We start from the raw sequence: 23,855 nt of genomic DNA on the forward strand, positions 1-23,855 counted from the left end.
ACCCATAAAGCCTACTTAACTTTAAACTCATATAAAGCAAACTAACATATTAAAATATTAACTTGAAACTCATATAAAGAAAACTAACATATTAAAATATGAAGGTAAATACATTCATAGCTTAACTGAGAGTCTTTAACTTAGGTATCTTACACAAAATTTGAACTTAAAACATAAACATTCTGACAAGCCTCTAATTCTGACTAGAGAGCCACTGGGATAGACCCCAGCTCACCCAAACATAAAATGAAGTTAAATAACTAAATACTTTCATCTAAGAACAAAAGTTCGATAAACTAGGTGCTTAGAATATGAGGGATCACTAGTTCTCATGATGAAGGTGATGATGCTCGTAGTCAATTATGCTACTGGAAGCGATCACCAGAACCTACATTATAAGACATATATGTAGGTTGGTACCTCTAGATTGTACTGAGTATGTAGGGGTGAATGCATGAGTAAAATGATAAATGAATATTCATATAAACTTTCAAATGATGAAAAATAAGTGTAAATGACTCACCTTGAGCTTGAATAGCACTACCCAATCTTTTTGTAAGACCCCACAAAATTTCCCTCGTAGTCTGACCCTTAGAGCGTGTCAAGTAATGTGTAATTCCGACATTAAAAATTTGAGAACAGACTTCCCAAGTGATTAGTGTTTTAAGATTGGAATATCAATTCTTTTCATATAGATAATTGAATTATCTTTCCAAAAATACCAATTTTTTCCAAATCTGATATCAGGGTAAGAAACTATGACCGTTTTACTGAGAGTTGTCAGAACCGTCCAGGTGCGATGGATAGGTTGATGCACTATCGAGTTTGCAACAGACCATTTCCTGGACCATTGTAACCAAGGCAGTAACTCTCTATTCTGGTCCAAGTGTAACATTCATGATGACGGACCATCAAGCTAGCGATGGACCATCACTAGGACCGTCACTTTTTTCTAACTAACGGCCGATGAGTGATCTGATGGACCGTCAGACAAGTGATGGACCATCACTCTGATTGGGAAATCCCATTCAGTATTTTTAAGTCATTTTTAAAGGGATCTTTTGGGTCTTTTCCTTTTAATTTCCTGATATACTGAAAACGAAGCATATGACTTCATTATCTTCCAAAACATCAAAGAGCTAGGGTTTCTCCCTCAAGAGCAAATCCAAAACCCTTCTCCCAAAAACTCAAGAACTCATCATAGATTCTACGAATTGAGTTGAGATTCGAGTTCCCTAACTCTAAGGCTTCAAGAATCCTCTCTCAAAGAGTAATAAGAAGAGTTTGAAGCAAGATTGTTCATCTGTGTTTCACAATCTAAGGTATGTGGGGTTTGAACAATGATAATTCTTTTGTCCTTGTGCCCAAAACTTATTTTAAATTACAAAGATACATGACTTTATGATTTCTCCTATGAATTTGAAGTGTTGATTCATACCCAATGTTATATGCATTCGATTTTGAGATTTGCCAATGGTCTAAAAATTGAACTACATGAGTATGTTGAGATTTTGAGATAAATTGATGTAAATTCTAGATTTCTATATGATTTATGAGTCCATATGATATCTAGTATGCATTTTGATGAATCTTAACTTGAGATTTGATTATGGGTCACTAAACCCTACTTGAGATTTCAGTTTTTATGAACTTTTATGCTATAAGCACCTATGACTTGAATACTTTGAGATTATTGAGAAAGTTTTGACCTTAATGGTCATAGTAGCTTTGAAATCCACTTTACCAAATAAGACTACAAATTTTATAGTTGGGTTTTTATGAACCATGAGATTATTTTAAAGTGTATTTCGATGAAAGGAGCATAGCTAACTAAAGAGAGTAGTATTTATCACCGAGTTGTGTAAGTTACTATAGTTTCATACCCTAGAACTACGTGCAACTATAGGATTGAGATTTTTGGGCCCGAGGCTAAGATAAGTGATCACTGAGTTGAGGTTATACTCCTTGGCAAGAGTATGGTGCTTCTCTCCAACGTGATATTTTTTTCTTAGGAGGACAAGATGTTTGACTCCATATAGCTCACATGGTTTATGTCAGTTAAGAGAACCTTCCTTGAGATAGAATGTTTTTCGTAAAGCTTTGGGATAAGTAATTTTTCCCTAATAGTAAGATTTTAAAAATAGTTTCTTGAAGTAAAATTTTCCCAAGAAAAAAGTAGTTTTCTCTACTAGTTAGAGATATAGAATTCCGAGTTCTAAGTTTCTTGAGTTTAAAAGAGTTCTAAGTTCTTGAGCATTAAAGAGGTTTTACTCTCCATGAGATAAAAACATGAGTTTGAAAGTACTGTTTAAAGCTTTCTCTAGTCTTCAAGTATTGAGAATTAGAGAAACGTTTAGATTTTTAAAGATAAAGTATAATGACTCATGAGATTTGTGTTACATGCTTCATTCTACATGATTCATGAGCTTTATATTGTAGGCGTATTCAAGCCATGTGAGTCATTCATATTTGCACGCATGATTTGATTAAACAGTATGGATATTGTTTTTTGTAAATGCATACACCCTCATATACTTAGTACATTCCTAAGTGATGATCCACATATACGTATATATACTATATTATCTTATAATGTAGGTTCAGGTGCTCAGTCCCAGTGGTGAGTCCTCATTGTTTGAGGGCCTATCTTTATATATTTTAGTGTTTTAGTAGACATATTATTGCTTTCAGTTCAGTTTGAGTTAGTTGGGGACCTGTCCCAATGGGTCTCTAGTAGACTTGAGTAGTAGAGACTTTGTCAGACTAGCTATCACATTTTTAGTATGTTGAGATTTCCAGTATTTATGATCGTTTAGACCAAGTATTTTCTTTGTATTTTCTATCATTTGATATGGCAGTACCAGTGTTTTATTTATTTTATCTAGACCTGAGTTATTATATGTAATAATAGGCTCAAAGGGTTAGCTTGGGGCAACTTGTAGCCTTAAGCATGGTGTAATGTTCTGGGAGTAAATTTTGGGGTGTTACTAACTTTGTATTAGAGCCTAAGGTTTATGGTGTCCTAGGGAGTCTGACAAACCACATTCATTAGAGTCTTGATCATTGATGTGTAGTCTGCCATATCTACGAGCAAGTGGCTATGAGATGTTTTAGGAAAAAGTTATTTCTTTATTTTAGATTCTATCATGCCTACAGTTTTCCCTCTCATATAATAATTCATGCTCTCCTATTTTTAGAAAATGCCTCCCCGAAGAGCGAACTCCCACAGAAACAATAATGAGCAACCCCAGCCTGTTGATCCCTTGAATGAGATAGTGTCTCATGTTGAGTTTCGGGCGGCCTTTCAGGCGTTAGCCCAAGAAGTCACCACTAATCTTCAGGATAATAACGAGGCCACAGTTGCAAATTTGTAGGGAGGTGATTTAGCTGCTGCTAGGATTCATAATTTCATACGGATGAATTCGCCAAAGTTTTATGGGTCTAAGGCAGGTGAGGACCCACGATTATACCTTGAGGAGGTAAAAAAGATCACACAGGTTATGTATGTTTCCAAGGAAGAAAGTGCCGAGCTGGCATCTTACAGGTTGAAGGATATTGCTTATGATTGGGTTTATTGTGGAGAAAGGGTAGAGGTAAGGGTGTTGCTCCTATGACATGGTAGGTGTTCTAAGATGCATTCTAGGATAAGTTTTTTCTGCTTGAGCTTAGGGAAGAAAATATTGAGGAGTTTATGAAGTTAAGAAAGGGCTCCTTGACTATTAAGGAGTACTACTTGAAGTTTAACCAGTTGGCCAAGTATACTCCTGATTTGATTTCGAACACTCGAGCTAGTATGAGCAAGTTCATTACAGGTGTTTCTGGTTTGATATTGAAAGAGTAAAAGATGGAGATGTTGAATAGGGATATGGATCTTGTTAGGTTGATGATACATGCACAGTAGATAGAGGTGGATGAGATAAGGGAGAAAGATAGAGTGAAGGGTAACAAGAGGACTAGATCAGAGCAACATAAGTATAATCAGGCTAGGCCCTATAGAGTGAACCACCCACAGTTCCAGAGTCCTTTGTCTATGCCATCACCTTCATCAGCTAGTGCTCGCATGCTTAGAGGCAGGTAGGAGCAAGGGAATAGGTCTTCTATGTCTAGGTTGTAGAACAATATAAGTAATAAACCCCGCTATCCTCCTTGTGCTAAGTATGGTAGAGATCATCCCAACGAGTTTTTAGTGGATCAAAGGGGTTTTTTTGGTTGTGGAATGTTGGGCCACAAACTTAGAGATTATCCATATGCTAGGCAAGGGAACTGAGATTCTCGACCTCAGGCACAGACTAGTAGTGCACCAGCTCCTATACCTCATCCCGCCCCAGTTCAGGGCGCTTCATCTAGCACTGCTGGCGGTCAACGCCAGAACATATTATGTGTTTTACTATCCCGTCAAGAGCAGGAGCGCTCTCCTGATGTTGTTATGGGTATGCTCCATGTCTTTTGCTTAGATATTTAAGTGTTATTGGACCTCAAGTCAAGTTTCTCATATGTGACCAATTAGTCTCTGTGAATTTTTAAATGACTCCCTAAAAGATTCCTGAGCCTTTCCTAGTTTTGACACCAGTAGGGGAGTCAGTGGTTACTAAGAAAGTATACAAAAATTATCCTGTTACTATTCTTCATAGAGTCATAGTTGCTAATTTGATAGAGTTAGACGTGGTGGATTTTGACCTTATTATGGGTACGGATTGGCTTCATTATTTCTATGCATCTATAGACTGTTGTACCCATGTGGTCAAGTTTTAGTTCCTTGATGAACCATTTTTTGAGTGGTCCGAGAGTTTGGTATCTCCCAAGAGTCATTTAATCTCCTATCTCAAGGCCAAAAAGCTAATATCCAAAGGTTGCATTTATCACCTAGTTAGAGTCAAAGACAATAAGTCCGAGGCTCCAACTATTCAGTCAGTCAGCATTGTTAATGAGTTTCCTGACGTTTTTTTAGAAGATCTTCCAGGGGTACCTCCCAATAAAGAGATAGAATTTGGGATTGACCTTCTTCCCGACACTCAGCTTATTTCTATCTCGCCTTATTGTATGGCACCTTCAGAGCTTAAAAAGTTAAAAGAGCAACTCAAATATCTTTTGGACAAAGGTTTTATAAGGTTGAGTGTTTCTTCTGGGGCACACCTATTTTATTCGTACAAAAGAAACATTGTTCTTTGCGTATGTGTATTGACTATCATCATCTTAACAAGGTCACAGTAAAACATAAGTATCCTTTTTTGAGAATTGATGACCTATTTGATCAGTTGCAAGGTGCAAGTTATTTCTCCAAGATACACCTTAGATTCGGCTATCATCAGCTTAAAGTAAGGGAATGTGATATTCCAAAGACAGCCGTCAAAACCAGCTATGGTCACTTTGAGTTTTTAGTCATGTTTTTCGGGCTAACCAATGCCCCAATAGCCTTTGTGCACCTCATGAATTGAGTGTTCAAACAATATCTTATTATGTTTGCCATTGTTTTCACAGATGACATCCTTGTGTACTCCTGTACTAAGAACGAACTTGCAGATCACCTTAGAATTGTCTTGCAAACTCTCAGAGATCACCAGTTGTTCTCTAAATTAAGTAAGTGTGAATTTTGGCTAAGATTAATAGCTTTTTTGGGTCATATTATTTCAGCCGAAGGTATTAGAGTTGATACCCAAAAGACAGAAGCTGTAAGAAATTGGCCTAAACCTATTTCCCCATCTGATATTAGAAGTTTCTTGGGTCTAACTGGATTCTACCACTGTTTTGTTGAATTTTTCTCTTCTATTGCGTCTCCTATGACCTGTTTGGCCCAAAAGAAAGTTAAGTTCCAGTGGTCAGATTCCTATGAGAAGAGTTTTCAGGAGTTAAAGACTCGACTTACTTTAGCCCCTGTGTTGACTTTGCCTAATGGTACAAATGGTTTTGTGGTGTATTATGATTCCTCTAGAGTTGTTTTGGTTTGTGTGTTGATGGAAAGAGGTAAGGTTATAGCTTATGCCTCTAGACAGTTGAAGACGCATGAAAAGAACTACCTAACCCATGAACTTTAACTAGCTATTGTGGTCTTTACTTTGAAAATCTGGAGACACTATATTTATGGTGTCCATGTTCATGTGTTTACTGATCATAAGAAACTGCAGTATGTGTTTACCCAGAAGAGTTGAATATTAGGATGAGGAGGTGGTTAGAGTTTTTAAAGACTATGATATGAGTGTATTGTATGACCCAGTCAAGGCCAATGTAGTGGCAGATGCCTTTAGTAGGTTTTCTATGGGTAGTGTTACTCATGTAGAGAAAGGTAAGAAAGAGTTAGCTCATGATATGTATTGTCTGGCTAGATTAGGTATTAGGTTGCTTGATTCAGCTGGGGGAAGTAATTTGGTGTAGAGTAGTTCCGAATCCTCTTTGGTTTTGAAAGTAAAGGAGAAGAAGAGAGAGATCCTAATTTGGTCAGACTGAAGAAGTTAGTTAACGACCAAAAGGTAGAGATTTTCTCCCAAGGGGGAGATGGCGTGTTGAGATTGTAGGGTTGGTTATATGTTCTGTGTGTTGATGATCTGAGGTAGAGGATTATGGCTGAAGCACATGGCGCGTGGTATTCTACTCATCCCGGTGCTACAAAAATGTATCGTGACTTGCGAGAAATCTATTGGTGGAGTGGTATGAAGAAGAATATAGCTGAGTTTTTAGTAAAAGATGCAATGTAACAACAAGTTAAGGTAGAACACCAAAGACCTGGTGATGTGATGCAAGAGTTTTGTATACCCACTTGGAAGTGGGAAGAGGTGAATATGGACTTCGTGACTGGTTTACCTCTTTCGCGTCGTCATCATGATTCTATTTGGGTTGTTGTTGATAGGCTGACCAAGTCGGCACATTTCTTGCCCGTGCATACATCTTATATAGTTGAGGATTATGCTAGGTTGTACATCCGAGAGTTTGTCAAGTTGCATGGAGTTCCCTTGTCTATCATTTCAGATAGGGGTACTCAGTTTACTTCTCAGTTTTCAAGAGCATTTCAGCAGGGTCTTGGTACCCAAGTTCATTTGAGTTCTGTTTCATCCACAGATAGATGGTCTGGCTGAGAGAACCATTTAGACTCTAGAAGATATATTGAGGGCATATGCTCTTGACTTCAAAGGTAGTTGGGATGAGCATTTACCATTGATAGAGTTTGCTTATAACAATAGTTACCATGCGAGGATCGAGATGGCACCATTTGAGGCTTTGTATAGTAGAAGATGTAGATCACCCATAGGTTGGTTTGAAGTGGTTGAAGCTACAGTGAGTGGGCCTAATGCAGTATTTGAGGCTACGAAGAAAGTTAAGTTTGTTAGAGAAAGATTGGAGACAGCTTAGAGACATAAAAATTCATATGCCGATGTGCGGAGAAGGGATCTTAAGTTTAAGGTGGGTGATTTAGTGTACTTAAAGATTTCACCCATGAAAGGGGTGAAGAGATTTGGTAAAAAAAGGGGAAGCTTGGACCCTATTATGTGGGACCCTATAGAGTCTTGAGTCATGTTGTTAAAGTAGCTGATGAAGTTGAGTTGCCCGTAGAGCTATCAACCGTTCATCCTATTTTTCATGTCACTATGCTTAAAAAGAATATTGGTTATTCCATTGTAGTGGATCCTTTAGAGAGTGCTGATATTCAGAACAGTCTTTCATTTAATGAGATTCCTAATGAGATTCTAGACTTTCAGATCTGTAGACTGAGAAACAAAGAGGTTCCCTTGGCCAAAGTTTTTTGGCGGAACCAGTCAGTTGAGGGCGCTACTTGGGTGGCAGAAGCAGACATACGAGCCAAGTACCCACACCTCTTTTTCGTGAGTTTAGACCAAGCTGAAGGTAATATTCTTTCTTAATTCAGCCTTTCTAAATCTAAAGTTCAGCTATATATCTATTCTTGTATGAGTTCTTGCAATTTCTGAAGTATTCAAGAGTTTAGAAAGATTTTGAGTCATTTCGAAAATTGCTTCATCTATGTGTACTTAGTTTTTCCTATGCTCTTGGTATAACAAGAAACATTCAAGGACGAATAGTCCCAAGGGGGAGATATTACAAGACCCAGCAAAAGTTCCCTCGTAGTCTGAGCCTTAAAGTGTGTCAAGTGAAGTGTAATTTTGTCCCTCAAAGATTGAGAAGGGACTTCCCAAGTGATTATCTTTTAAACTTAATTGACTTTCTCTAATGTTGACTTTTTTTCATATATATAATTGAATTAGCTTTCCAACGATACCAATTTCATCCAAATTCGATATCGGGGTAAGAAGTTATGGCCATTTCACTGAGAGTTGTCGGAACGCCTAGGTACGACGGATAGGTTGAGCGACCATCGAGTTTACGATGGACCATTTCCTGGACCGTTGCAACCAAGGTAGTGACTCCCTCTTCTATCCCAAGTACGATGGCCAAGACGATGGACCATCAATCTCGCGATGGACCATTGCTAGGACCGTCACAACTAAGGCAGTGTGGCCTTTTTCTTACCAACGTGCGACGGACCGTCATAAATCCCGTTCAGTATTTTTAAGTCATTTTTAAAAGAAGCTTTTGGGTCTTTTTCCTTTTAATTTTCTGATATATTCAAAACGAAGCATATGACTTCATTATCTCCCAAAATATCAAAGAGCTAGGGTTTCTCCCTCAAGAGCAAATCCAAAACCCTTTTCCAAGAAATTCATTAACTAACCTTATATTCTACAAATTGAGTTGAGATTCGAGTTCCCTAACTCCAAGGCTTCAAGAACCCTCTCTCAAAGAGTAAAAAGAAGAGTTTCAAGCAAGCTTATTCATCTAAGTTTCATAATCTAAGGTATGTGGGGTTTGAACAAGGACAATTCTTTTGTCCTTGTTTAAAATTACAAAGATACATGACTTTATGAGTTCTCCTATGAATTTGAAGTGTGGGTTCATACCTAATGTTACTACGCATGAGATTTTGTGATTTACTAATGTTCTAGAAATTGAAGTACATGATTATGTTGAGATTTTAGGACAAATTACTATAAATTCCAGATTTCTATATGATTTATGAGTCCATATGATATCTAGTATGCATTTTGATGAGTCTTAACTTGAGATTTGATTATGGGTCACTAAACCCTACTTGAGATTTCACTTTTTATGAAACTTTGTGCTATAAGCACCCATGATTTGAGTACTTTGAGATTATTGAGAAAGTTTTGACCTTAATGGTCATAGTAGCTTTGAAATCGACTTTATCAAATGAGACTACAGATTTTATAGTTGGCTTCTTATGAACCATGAGATTATTTTAACGTGGATTTCCATTGGATGAGTGTAGATAACTAAAGGGAGTAGTATTTAGCATCGAGTTAGGTAAGTTACTATGGTTTCATATCCCAGAACTACATGCCACTGTAGGATTGAGATTTGGGCCCAAGACCGAGAAAAGCAACCACTGAGTTAAGGTTATACTCCCTAGCAAGAGTATGACGCCTCTCCCCAACATGAGGTTTCTTCCTTAGGAGGACAAGACATTGGACTCCATGTAGCTCGTATGATTTATGTTAGTTAAGAGAACCTCCCTTGAGATAGAATATTTTTCCTAAAGCTTTGGGATAAGTGATTTTTCCCTAATAGTAAGATTTTTAAAATAGTTTCTTGAAGTAAAATTTCTCCAAGAAGAAAGTAGTTTTCTCTACTAGTAAGAGTTGTAGAATTCCAAGTTCCAACTGTTTTGATTTTAAAAGAGTTCTAAGTTCTTAAGCATTAAAGAAGTTTTACTCTCCATGAGATAAAAGCATGAGTTTGAAAGTATTGTTTAAAGCTTTGTTTAGTCTTCGAGTAATGAGAATAAGAGAAAGTATAATGATTCACGAGATTTATGTTACATGCTTTATTCTACATGATTTATGAGCTATGTTACATGCCTTATTCTACATGATTTATGAGCTTTATACTATAGGCGTATTCAAGCCATGTGAGTCATTCATATTTGCATGCATGATTTGATTAAAGAGTATGGATATTGTTTTCTGTAAATGTATACACCCCCATATACTCAGTACATTCCGAAGTGCTGATCCACATATACGTCTATGTGCTACATTGTCTTATAATGTAGGTTCAGGTGCTCTGTCACAGCCTCATTAGTGATTTTTGTGTACCTTTTTCTACATCTCTACAGTGGTGAGTCCTCATGGTTCAAGGACCTATCTTGAGATATTTCAATGTTTTAGTAGACATATTATTGCTTTGAGTTTAGTTTGAGTCATTTGGGGACCTGTCCCAATGGCTCTCTAGTAGACTTGAGTAGTAGAGGCTTTGACAGACCAGTTATCAGATTGTTAGTATGTTGAGATTACCAGTATTGTGGTTGTTTGGACCAAGTATTTTCTTTGTATTTTCTATTATTTTTTATGACAGTACCAGTGTTTTGTTTATTTTATCTCAAGTTGAGTTATTATATGTAGTATTAGGCTCAAAGGGTTAGCTTGGGGCTACATATAGCCTTAAGCATCGTGAGATATTCCGAGAGGAGATTCGGGGCATTACACTTTGACTCATCCATTTTCCTTTATCCTTTTCCTCACACTAAGACACCATCTTCTTATTTGTTTCTAACCTCTTAAGTGTGAACTCATAAGGTTTATATCTTTCTCAACTTTAGCCTTTTCAGGCTCATCAATCTACATTATGTCAGGCTTCGGTTCTGGAGGCTTAGGCTGCTTAATAAGGAAGTATAAAGAGGTCTTTTATGGAATATTCTCTATCAACCCATACTTATCCCCTTCAATCACAGTAATCATGCATAAATCGTTGTAGTAGGATAGTGTCTTGATCTGTTTGTACACTTTGAATACGGCCTCTTTATTATCCAGTCTCATTGTGAGCATGCCCTCGCTCATATCTATCAAAGCTCCTCCCATTTCTAAGAATGGATTTCCCAAGATGATTGGAACTCTTTCATCCGCCTAGAAATCTAAAATAATAAAGTTAGCAGGAATAATAAACTTACCAACCTTGATGAGAACATCCTCTATGATTCCTTTGGGATGGGCTAGGGTACGGTCTGCCAATTGAAGTATCACAGTGCTTGGTATTGGCTTCCCCAGGCCTAAGTGTTAAAAAAAAGAGGGTTATCAAATTGATACTTGCCCCTAAATTACTAAGTGCATAGACCACCTTGATGCTGCCAATCTGAATTAGGAGACTAAACCTCCCAAGATCTTTGAGATTTTGTGTCATCTTCTGCATCACCACAAAATTATACTCTTTAGTGAGTGCTATTGTCTCGACATCCTGCATCTTAAATTTGTTAATGATCACCTCCTTCAAGTACTTAGCGTACATAGGCATCCCCTGCAAAACATCTAAAAGAGGAAGGTTAATATGAAGCTCCCTAAATATGAGGAAGAACTTTTTGAAATATTCATCTTTTTTTGCCTTTATATGCTTCTGTGACAAAGGTAGTGGTGGTCTCTTCTTCATCTGTTCAATAACTTTTATTTTTAAGTACTCATACTATCTTAAATTTTCAACAGCTTTGACATTTACCTGCTTAGGAGCGTCTTCTGTATTTACCTCCTTGATTTTATTTGGAGGTCCTTCACTAAGGTCTTTACCACTCCTCAAAGTGATTGACATTACTTAGTTAGGAGTTTAAGTATCAGTTGGTAAACCACATTGAGGTCTTGTATTTTGTGCCTTTGCAAACTGACCAATTTGCAACTCCAAGCTCCTTGTATCTGCTTGCTGGCTCTTTATATATTTTGCCAATAGTTCTTGAGTAGCCATAATTTGCTTCAACATCTCTTCCACATTGCTAGTTTGAGTTGTGGACTGATTATTTTGAACTTGTTGTTGCTAAAACTGCTGCTGTTTGGCATTTCATTATTTATTTGATGGCTGAGTCTGCCACTTAATATTGTATGCATTCCCATAATTTGGACTTTGAGAATTTCCCACAAACATCACTGACTTAGGATTTGCAGCACACATAGCCGCTGAATGCCCACTGTTACACAAACCTCACACCAAGCTACAGTCTGTTGGATTGCATTAACTATTCCTGCAGGTTGTGTAGCCCCTAAATACATGTTGCTTATTTGATTCTACAGTGCAGAAATCTAGGCGGATAGAGCAGTAAATTGGTCCACCTCTAATACACCTACAACCTTTTTATGGCACTTCTTAATTCTGAATGCCATTTGGGATTCCCCTGTGCAATCTTGTTCAACAAAGTATTAAGCTCATCATATGTAAACTCGAAAGCTTGACCACCTGCAGGTGAATCTAGCAAAATTTGTGTTATGATCAAGTAACTTAACAAAAGTGTGAAATAATACCTCGTTGGACTGCTAATGATGTGGACAGTTACGTAGAAGATCTTTGAATCACTCCCAAGCATGATAAAAATTCTCATCTGGCTTCTTTTTGAAGCACACGATCTCACTGCAAAGTTTTGCAGTCTTTCCAGATGGAAAGAATCAAATGAGGAATTTCCAGGCTAATTCATCCCATGTTGTGATTGAATTTGCCGACTCAGCATTCAACTACTTTTTTGCTTCCTTAATAGTGAAAAGGGGAATAGTGTCAGCCTTACATAATCAGTTGACACACCCATAAGGATAAATGTGTCACTGATCTCTGAAAAGTTTCGTAGATAGACTTGTAGATCTTCATGTGAAAGCCCCATTAAATTTCCACTACTAATCAACAAATGCACCATGTTCTGTTTCATCATAAAATTAACTCCAGCAGCTGGTTTCTAAAAATGGGGGGTCAAATTTGTCAGATGTGGGATTTTCTCTTCACGAAATATCCTGTGGGCTAGTTGTTCTTTAGCCAAAATAGCAGGATTATGTTGTTCTTCTTGAATATATGGAGTACAAGGGAGAAGGATTGCATTTCTCCTCAATTGATGAAAGCATTGCACGAGTTTGGGGCTTGGTTCAGCCAATTCCCTATTCCTTGTCAGCTTACTGGTCTGAAACCCAGTTTCCTGCAAATTCAATACCAAGACCAAGAGTATAACACCATTGATATCTAAAAATTAAAACTAAAAATAAAATAATTTCCAAATTACAAGTCCCTGGCAACAGCGCCAAAAACTTGAAAGTGCCCAAACACACACGCATGTGCATGTAGTCTCACTAAGTAATATAATGGACTTAAAGAAAGCCAAATATCGATCCCTCAGAGACTTATTCTAACAACTATTCAATTCTAGTTCACTATTGAAATCAATCTAGTGCAAGCGTAATCGAAAGAGTTTTGAATATTTGTAAACTAAAGTAAAGTAAACAATGCGTCAAATAAAAGACTTGAGACAATCCGTGGATGGAAAGATAGGGTTAAATAACTACGAACAATCATACTACACTATTGAACTTCATTTGTTAAATTGCTTATCTTAGTCATTGATTCGTAGGGTATATCATATGATCACGGTCTCCTGACCTCTATTCTTCTTCATACTTGGGACATTACAACTACATCATTGAGCTGGGATGTAATAATTTAATTAGATGCATTAATATATCATCCTACATGTGAACCAAGCATGTCTTCTAGGTATATCCCTATCCTAGATTCTAATTCAAATTCCTCATTTCATAAAAGAATAAGAATCTTACTTTTCTTATCCCCACGTTTTATCTTCCTATTCCTCCTCATATTGCAAATCAACAATACATGTATTATAAGGTTAGATACTCCTTAAAATAGTTAAAACAAGGATAAAAAACACCTAAAGATGGTAATCAATTCAAACTGACTTAATTCAAAACAAAAGTAATCATGTTCTTGGCTTTAACCCTGGAAAGGGGACGTTTAGCCACTAATCAACAAAACCATCACCCAATTTAATGAATACAAGATTAAATCTATTAAAAATCTAAAGTAAAGAATAATAAAAACTAATTTTTTGGCTAAGAATCCTCCACAATCTCCCAAATACATCCCAAAGTAATTTTCAAAATGTGACAAGTCCTATTTACAGTAGAAGCTAATTTAGTTGTGTGGGAATAGAGGGGGGGTCACCTCCCTTGGACTATGGGAATGGTGGGGGATCAGAATGAATTAGTACACCACTCTAGAGGGGGCTCCGTCTACTTTATTCCACCGGTATAAAGGGGGCGCCACCCCTATATTGAACGGGCTCACTGAAATAGCATTTTCAACGTTTAACTCTCCTTGTGCTTTTGTTGTCCATAACAAGCCTTTTAGTGTTATTTCCATTTAAATTTCAGCTTATTCATCATCAATATATCAACATAGTCAACTCAAACAGCATCATACATCATCAAACACCATAAAGTAGAGCTCAATAAAACAAACAAAGAACACTGATGAACTAGAAACTCGAGCTAAGACTAGGCTTACCCACATTGATCTTTAACATATTGTATTAACTCTTGGCTTGATTCAATTCACCCTTGGACATTATAAAAAAGTTGTTCCATACATAATTACACAATATTACCATTATTAAATCATTAAAAATAATAGAATCCACCGCAATAGACTAGAACAATACCTAGCTCAAGTTAGTAAAACTAGTTTTCTCGTCTAGAGTCTATATGATCGATTTGAACCCAAACTTGTTTAAAAGCATCTTTAAACATTGTAATCACATAATTAAACACTTATATGCTTATTTATCTCATCATTAACACATAAATCACATGAATTGTCCTAAAAAGGTTAAATAAGCTAGGATAACAACACTAAAGTGCATAAATACACCCAGCATCACAGGTCATGCCACAACATTAAATAAGGTGCTTCTGGGAGGTAACCCATAAATACAACTTAATAGAATAGTTTATTTCATGTTTTATTTAAAAAATGATAAAAAAATTAAAATTATAAAAAGATGTGTTGAGCGACGACCAAAACTAAGGCGCTAGGTCAGAAGCAACCCACTATTTCTTACGTGTTTTTGTTGTTTTTATGAGATTTCAGGAATAAGATACCTCGTGATATGGGGAATTAATCAAAAGTGAGTGAATTTTGTATTTTGGAGGCTATCAGGTATGGAAAATTCTCAATGTTTTGATGAAAAATAAAGGAGAGCACAAAGAGAGAACTAAATTCCCCCAAAAGTGTGAACCATTAAGGCACCATGATTCCTCTGTGCCACAGACCTTAGTTACCGCGATAGGGTCCGTGGAACACTGAGTGAAAACTTTTTAGAGGCTATTTTCATTTAAGAGTCCATGATTTCATCCTTCCAGGACCATAGTGTCCGCGATAGGCTCCATGGAACCAAGGGGTTATTTTTTGGTTTTTTAATTTTAAAAAGTTGGGTTTGACCCAATTTGGCCCTTTTTAACTAGATACTTCCCCTTTTAAACAACCCAAATCCCTAATTTCATTCTCTATTTGTCAAATCTAATGGGCCACCCTCCCCAATTTCTCTAAATTCCCCAAGTGTGTCATGCCTCAAGAACCAGAACAAAGAACTTCTCTCCTCTCTAGAATTTTGACCCAGGTAAGTTTATATTTATTTTCCTCTTTCTCTTCCTCGAATGCATAAGTTGGATACTCACCATGAATTATTCAATGTTGTATATAGAGGTTTTGGTGCATTGAATCAGGGGTGCATAGTCAACTACTACAATGTGTAAATTTGTGTGCTTTACTCATTCCACATCTTTTGAACTGTAATGATGACATGTGCATGGAAATTCTATTTGAACTTTAGCTTGTTGAGTTTACTGGGTTATATTAATGTTAATTTCTTTATTTTACCTGATAGAATTGGTGTAGGGCATGGTGATTGTGTGAAGATTCAATATAATAGTTAGACCTCAGAATTTTTAGTCATGTGATTGATGCACATAAGGAAAACTTAGCAGTCCTTTGATGCTTTGCAAGATATCTCACATGCTGTGAGTTGTACTTACGGATGTGATTTGAAGTGTTTGGTACTTTGAATCTTTGTGACATTGTATACAATAACAAGTGTACAAGTAATAGGCCCTGGTTAAATTAATGAACTCTTGAGTAATGCACTATGTTTTCCCTTAGTTTTTCACAGTTTATGTTGGACAATGTTGTATCACATGGTGTTGGTTTTAAGGAGATGTGATGCATACAATAAGTGAATTATTTTTATGGTTTTACATGTTGTCATTTTTCTTAAGGTATTCACAAGTATGCTCCACTAATCATGGTTACATAAGTAAATGAGTAGACACAAAGTTTTTGTTAAATAAATACACTTTGAATATTGTGTTAAGTTATTTCTTTTGAATGTGGCTGGGAGTCCTATTCTCTATGAGTCATGGTTAGATATGTGGTTTCATAGACGTAACATGTGTAGTATAACCTGAACTAGAGGAAAATACTGATTTGGTAATGTTGTGATTTATCAAATCCTGTGGATGTAAAGGTGGTGCGTGCACGAAATCTGAGTAAAGTAACATCCAAGTGGGTTAATTTGTTTCCTTAGGTGCTATGACCATGAGAGTTTATTGAAAAATAGGGGAAGTCTAAGTACCCTAGTGTCACATCTTACGCACCTATGCTAGCAACTAAGTGTGGGGTGGCCTCTAAATCCTTCCACACTTAGTGTTTCCTAGTTCTAATGGATGCTCTATATAACTTGTTTGTGGCATATTGTGGATGACAGATTCTATGTCAAGCAAAGTAAAAGATGTTATTGGACCGTCTGAGCCATCCAAGGAACGAAATAGACCAAACGGATACTGCTAGCTCCTGTTGTCCCACATGGTCAGACACATGGGTATGGGACTATTTGGGTGGAGGACGCTGGGAAAAAGTGGTACTCAAAGCATAATGAGACTAAGTATGCTCTGGATACTTCATCAACCCGGAGAGCTTACAACGAAAGTACCCTAGCATGGTTAGGAAACTGGAGGAGTTGCATATGAACTTTGTGTTCGAGAAACCTATTGAGTGCAACCTCTAACTGATTAGAGATTTTTATGCTAATTGGACCCCAGGGACCCTGACTTCGAGGTTAGGATCCATAAAAAGGGAGTAACCTTCTCAGCACATGATTTGAATGATATTGTAGGGACCCCTAAAGCAGATGCACTTCAGCTGAGTTAGCTAAATATCACCCGACCATACGCTGAGATCAGTAATATGTTGTGATGCAAAATATCTATAGCTAGGTCAATTCGTAATAGTGAGAGTGATCTTCACCTGACATTCCCATATGGACAAATGAACAGGGAGGCAGAATATGGTTGAAAATTATCGTTCACTACCTCATTCTGGGGAAGCATATGACAGACGTTACTCGTGACAGGATCTTCTTGATCAATACTCTGATGCAGGAGGGTTTTGAAATTAATGTGGGGTAGTTATTCTTTCAGCTATGAAGAAGGCGCGCTACCATCAGGAGAGCAGTTATAGGTTTGGTGGTTTATTGACTTAGTTTCTAAGGGGTCGTGATGTTGAGGAGGAGGCTTTGGATTATAGACCGATATTGGACACGTGCCCTATGTATATGACCGAGACTCGAGGACTAGATGTGGCTCATGGGCCAATACTAAATTTTCCTGAGTGCCATGCTCGAGATGATGATATTACTGCTCACATGTACGTGCTACATATGCTTTAATTGAGAGTGGGTGGTATACCAACTGCGAGAGAGAAGATTCATGATTTAAATTTGGATTACCCACTCGGTCTCTCTGCCCAGACTCTATTATGGATAGGCTTAGATTTTTTAGAGCCTATAGGTGATGATGTTCCCATTAATGAGGAATTGCAGATAAAGAATTCTGATATTGTGTCTGAGGAGGAGGATGTTGTGGACCCAGATTTGGGTGAAGAGGCTGACACGACCTGAACTCGGGCCTAGTTGTGTTGGGCATCTCAAGTCTAGCCAGGACCAGGGACCACCCTCAATCCCCAATTGTAACTCCCATGCACCCTATGTTAGATGAATTCTAAACATATAACAAGATAAGATAATAGTAATTCAAAAACATTAAATCAAGTCTTCAATCATAATCCAACAACCTCAACAAAATATCCAACTAGTGCCAACCCCAATGCCAATGCCAATACCAATACCTAGGCTGACACCAATGCCGACACCTCTCATGCCCATAATAGTCTGACAAAGCCTCTAACTAGAATCAAGTAATATCTGATTAGGACATGCCCCCAACCATAGACAAAACAAAAATCCAAGAAACAAAAGTAATGAAAAGAAGTCCATAGAATGAAATGGAGTCTTGTAGAGTATGGAAGTTTACCATTTCAATCGGACTCAAATCTGACCCCGAATCCAAGTCACTGAGTATAAGGAATGGTAGTATGGACGGTTTCTCCATTGCATAGGGATACAGCGCCCAAAGACAGTTAGTAGAGTGAACGCTAGCATGCACTCGGGGATAAATATAAAATAATGCCATTATTCAAAACCAAATCAAATAACAATATGCAATTGCACATATACATATATATAGTGCTGGGATAAGGAACCAAATTTAGCATGCACATAAAACTTTAACCTAGGTTGTGTAACTCTGCTATCCTAAATGTCCACCCGCGGGCTATATAGGTTCAACTCCCCTTGCAAAAAAGGCCCCGGTGCGTGTTGGCTGTACGAATTGGAGAAAAACCTGAGATGACTAGGACATCTCCCAAAATATAATATGTAACATCATGCCCACAGTCACTATGACCAAACCTCACATTGGCAAATATGAATTTCAAGTATTAGTCCCCCTAGGACCTCCACCTTCCACAACTTTGCTAATAGAACCCTCTTTATGCTTACATTAAAACCAATTACACATTTCAACCATTTACCAAGGATTCTTTTGTTTAGGCATTAACCCTTAGCATTGTCATACCAAAATTAGAGCTTGCAAGTCTATCCTTTTATGCCATACGAAAACCATTAAACTAAGTTGACTTCAAAGTTTCCAATTAAACCAAAACCATGGTCGTCAAAGCCTTTCCAAGACATTTAAAATCAACAAGACCAGTTTAGGTTCCATTACCATTTATGTAATGCAAAGATATAAAGAGTAGTCAAACAATGTTACAAAACCATTCTCATTGGCATTTTAACAAATAGGTTTAGGGAACATATGTTTCAAAATAATAACCAAGTAATTTGTGGAATACATAATACCTCAAAGTCCATATACCATTAACATGCATCCCACAATTTTAAAATCACACTAAAAGCATGAAAGAAAACATAATTAAACCATGAGAACCATTATTGAACCATAAACATCAAAAAACCCCATCCATTATTCCAAACCATAACAATATCATGAAAATCATATATTAAAACACATGCTCTTTGTAAAATAAAAATGTGGGAGGAGTAACATGCCTTAGACACCATGAAATACCAAGAGAAACCACCCTTGAAAGCCTTATTTGATTATCTCAATGAAACCCTGGTCTTTTTCTTGGAAGAGAATTTGAGAGAGATTTTTAGAGTGTTTGTTTGTGAATAGTAGGTTAATAAAGCCTCCAAAGTTGTTCTATGTCATAGTATAGAAGGGAGTTGTAAAGGGAAAATGTCTAGAATGCACCCAACTTAAAATTGTAAAATTACTGCAGGTGGTTATGAGTCGACCCCGTGACTCTTGACCACAACATATGACTAGTACCATTGAATCTTCACCATGACAGTGAATTGGACACCCATACATTGTACACCATACAACTCCCTGTCCCACACATGTGGCCAGAACATGCGACTCGTATAGTCCAATCGTACCGAAGGCAAAATCCAAAGGGTTTAATACTGGACAACATATGATTTCTCATAATGACTAGTAACCTATCCTCACAGATCTTACTGAGCCAAGCGTACTTAAAGCCAAGTCAAGTCACTATGTTACCAATTTGATTAAGAGATCGACCAAACAAACTGTAACTACCCCTAATGACCTGTACCACCAAACCGTAACCACAATAGAAACCCAACCACCATTTGTTGGACTCCTAATGACTAGGGTCACCTGACCCGACCTATACCATACAACTTGTATGGTGAGTCATTACTAATACAGTGAGTCCAAAACTCAAGAAATTTCAAAGGGCGAAAACCCAGGGTGTTTCAATTCTCCCGCACTTGGATTATTCATCCTCAAATAATGGGACAAAGTAGTAACTAGCACGATTAAACCCCCAAACACCCATACTCTTACCTTTAAGACAAAAATATATTACCAAGGAATTCACAATCTACTCTTAGCTTTAAATAAGTTAGAAAGCAAAGATGTTAAGAATAACACCTACTTTAAGCATGATTTTCCAAAATGGAAAATAGGAATGAATACTTGGACTTTTTGTCCTTTTTAGCTTCCCATGTATCCTCTTTAACCTTGTCGTTCCTCTGTAGAACCTCAACTATACTTGGTCTGTAATCAACGATTCTGCCGATCTAAAATTTCAACTGGGACCTCTTCATAAGATGGAGAATCTAAAATACCAATATCTTTGATAGTCATAATTTGTGATGGATCACCCACAAACTTCCTCAACATAGATACGTGGAACACCAAATGAATGGAGCTTAAACTAGAAGGCAATTCCAACTCATACACAACATTATCATCCCTTCTCAAAACCAATTACGGACTAACATACCAGGGACTAAGATTCCCCTTCTTCCTAAACGGCAACACTTCCTTCATGGGAGACACCTTCAAGAATACCCTATCCCCAGCCTCAAACTCTAGTTTTCTATGCCTCACATCCGTATAGGACTTTTGCCGACATTGGGAAACTTTTTACATTCACCTTCTCCATGGCTTGGTGAATCAGATCCAGTCAAAACTTTTTCGACTCACCAACCTCGAACCACCCAATAGAAGACCAATAGTTCCTACTATACAACTCATCAAAAGGAGCCATTCTAATGCTGGAGTGATAGCTATTGTTGTATGTTAACTCTACAAGAGGTAAATGTTTAACCTAATTACCACTATAGTCAATCGCACAAGCACGGAGCATATTTTCCAATATCTAAATAGTCCTTTCCACTTGCCCATCCGACTGTGGGTGAAAAACCATACTAAGACTCACCTTGGTCCCAAAACCTTTCTAAAACCACCGTCAAAAGTGAGTTAAAAATTGCATTCCACAATTTGAGATAATAGAAATGGGCACCCCATGCAACTTTACCATCTCAGGGAGGTACAACCTCATATAATGCTCTGCCAAAAAATTTGTCTGCAATGGTAAGAATTGAGCAGACATTTTCATGCTATCAACAATGACCTAAACTAAATCAAATTAATTCTGAGATCGAGAAAGACCGATAAAGAAATCCATATTGATTACCTCCTATTTCCAAATAGGAAACTCAATTTCTTGATACAATTCTCCGTGCATCATGTACTCCAATTTCACTAGTTGGCACACCATGCACTTTGCCACAAAACTAAACACATCCCACTTTATATTGTTCCACCAATACATACTTGAGATCATGATAAATTTTCATCAAACCAGGATGAACAACATAGCATGGCTCATGCGTCTCCGCTAAGATCCTCTTTCGCAATCCATCTATGTTGAGAATACATAACCTCCTTTGGTACCATAAGGTACCATCACTACTAATATAAATGACCATCACCTTCTGCCCACCTACATCACCTTTGATCCTCATCAAGATAGGATTCAGCAATTGCTTCTCCTTTACTTCAGCACCTAGGGATGACTTTACCACCTCTTGAATAAACACACCACCAACCTCAGAGTCCAAGAGGCAAACTCTAAGGTTAACTAAATAGTGAACATCTTTCACCAAATCCCACTTTCCTTTACCCACGTAAGCAAGACTTTCCATGAATAACTAGATAAGATCTCCAACAACCACATTAGCTTTACTTGGATGGTGGTGAAGACTCATGTCATAATCCTTATGCTACTCAAGCCATCTCCTTTTCCTGAGGTTAAGCTTTTTCTAAGTAAACACATATTGTAAGCTCTTATGATACGAATAGATATCCACATGCATGCCATATAGATAGTAACGCCAAATTTTCAATGAAAACACCACAACTAATGTCTCCAAGTCATATGTCAAATAGTTCTCCTCATCCACCTTTAACTGTCAATAGTGTATGCTATAACCTTGCAGTGTTGTATCACAATAGATGATAAAACCATCAATTCCTTCAAGCAATGTAAGAACTAAAGCTGAAGTTAGTTTATCCTTAAATTTCTCAAAACTACCCTCACAAGCAGCCAAGAGCTTCACTTTCTTCTAAGTTAACTTATAGGAAGCTCTGAATATCAGTTGGAGTCATGGGTCTAGGCTACATCTTGACCACTGTAACTTTCTATAGATCCACCATGACCCCTTTACTAGAAATAATATGACCCAAAAAAGTGACAACATTCAACCAGAATTCACATTAAAAAATTTTGCTCAAAACTATTGAACTTTTAGGGTCTACAATACAACACAAAGGTGATTGACATGATCCACCTTGCTCTTAGAGTACTCTAGAATATCGTCTACGAAGACAATCACAAACTAGTCCATAAACTGATGAAAGACCCTATTCATCAAGTCCATGAATGTCGTCAGGGCATTGTTCAACCCTAAAGACAAAACTAGGAACTCAAAATGCCCAGACAGAGTACGAAAGACAGTCTTAAGGATATCCACCTCCTTAATCTTTAACTTATGATACACGAATCAAAGATCAATCTTGGAGAAAAACTTAGCACCTTAAAATTGATCAAACAAATCATCTATTTTTGAAAGAGGATACTTATTCTTTACCATTACCTTATTCAGCTGTTATTAATCAATACACATCTGAAGGAACCATCCGTCTTATGCATGAATAAAATTAGTGCACCCTATGGGGACATACTAGGATGGATGAAACCCTTGTCTAAAAGATCCCTTAATTGTTCCTTAAGCTCCTTCAACTAAGCTGAAGCCATTCTATACGGGGAATAAAAATAGGACGAGTGTCCAAAATAAGATCAATCCCAAAATCAATCTGTCTATCAGGAGGAACATCAGGAAGGTCATCAAGGAAGACCTTAGGAAATTTATTTACCACTGGGATGGAATAAAAAGAATGACCCTCCGAGTTAGAATCTTTAACCCAGATCGGATGGTAGAAAAGCCCTTAGAGATTAATCTTCGAGCTCTAAGATACGCTATGAACATCCTCGTACGAGCTGGGGAACCACCCTCCCATTCAATAACTAACCCATTAGGGAATTTAAAAATAACTTTTTGTGTCCAATAATCTAGAGAAGCATAACACGAGTGCAACCAATCCATTGCCAATATGATATCAAAATCAACTATGTCTAATTCAAATAGACCCACCAGAGTCTCCTGACCACCTATAGACACCGTATAGCCTCTATAGACTCTTTTAGAAACCACAAAATCACCCACTAAGGTAGAAATAGAAAAAGGGTCCAATATACAATCGAGATAGAAACCAAAATACACAACCATAAATGGGGTCACATAAGAAAGAGTGGACCCTAGATCAAGCAAACAATACAGATTATAGGAAAAGAGTTTTAACATACCAGTCATGACATCAGGCAATGCCTCAGACTACTGGTGGGTAGTGAGAGCATAGATTTAATTTCGACCAGTGTCGAAGCTAGATGGAGCATCCTTTGGCGCCAAAGGTGAAGAAGAGACAATAGGATCCTTTTTTTCCACTAAAGCAACCTTACTAATAGGACAGTTTCTAATTATGTGCCCTAGCTAACGTAGTTGAAAAACTTGTCCCTTCCTTCATCACAACAACCTTGGTGCAATCTACCATGAAATATACATGCAGGATATGGCAGAGCTAACTGGGCTCTCTAGCCTATGATTGGGCACCCTGTGCCTTAAAGTTGTTGCAATCATGGAAATGCGTATCACCTGATAGCTTTGGGTAGGGAGC

At 37.4% G+C, this 23,855-nt stretch overlaps 1 non-coding gene across 1 annotated transcript; it reads left to right on the forward strand.

Annotated features, from left to right (window-relative positions):
- Positions 1 to 12,308: 12,308 nt before the first annotated feature.
- Positions 12,309 to 12,416, forward strand: LOC124889943. The gene has a single exon (XR_007048855.1). It is a non-coding gene; the product is annotated as a small nucleolar RNA R71 (small nucleolar RNA).
- Positions 12,417 to 23,855: the final 11,439 nt, after the last annotated feature.

This window comes from Capsicum annuum, chromosome 12 (assembly GCF_002878395.1).
Source record: "Capsicum annuum cultivar UCD-10X-F1 chromosome 12, UCD10Xv1.1, whole genome shotgun sequence".
Lineage (NCBI taxonomy): Eukaryota > Viridiplantae > Streptophyta > Magnoliopsida > Solanales > Solanaceae > Capsicum > Capsicum annuum.